Source organism: Hemitrygon akajei, chromosome 19 (assembly GCF_048418815.1).
Source record: "Hemitrygon akajei chromosome 19, sHemAka1.3, whole genome shotgun sequence".
In the NCBI taxonomy this organism is placed as follows: domain Eukaryota; kingdom Metazoa; phylum Chordata; class Chondrichthyes; order Myliobatiformes; family Dasyatidae; genus Hemitrygon; species Hemitrygon akajei.
The window spans coordinates 77,309,426-77,309,864 of record NC_133142.1 but is presented as its reverse complement, the minus strand read 5'-3'; positions in this window follow the sequence as shown (position 1 = coordinate 77,309,864).

Below are 439 nucleotides of genomic sequence, written 5' to 3'. Positions count from 1 at the left end.
CATTGTTGTACGGTCAGTCGCGGCGCCGGTTAACGAGTTAAGCCCGAAGAGCGCTATGAAGGTCGCATTTGCCCCGCCTGGCGGGGCCAAGGTGCGACCTGCCCGGCAGGACTTCCGGCAGGCATCCCGCCGACGTGACACATGCAATTTCTGTACGGGGGGATTGGCGGGGTTCCCGGAGATTTTCGGGAACACGTTTTCCAGAGACACTTAGAAGGATTTCCAGTGGTATGGTTGACACACAGTGCGGAGGCCGAAGTGAACCCCAGGGGATATTCGGACTCAGTAAGCGGGAGGCCCGGCGAGCTCCGACTTACAGTGATATAAAGGCTTTTAAATGCTTACCGAAATGCGACCAGACGGAAAGTCCGAGAATGCACCGGGGGTTCCGGACAGGGTCTGAGCGGGGACCGTGGGCGACGGCCGGCAGACCGACGGT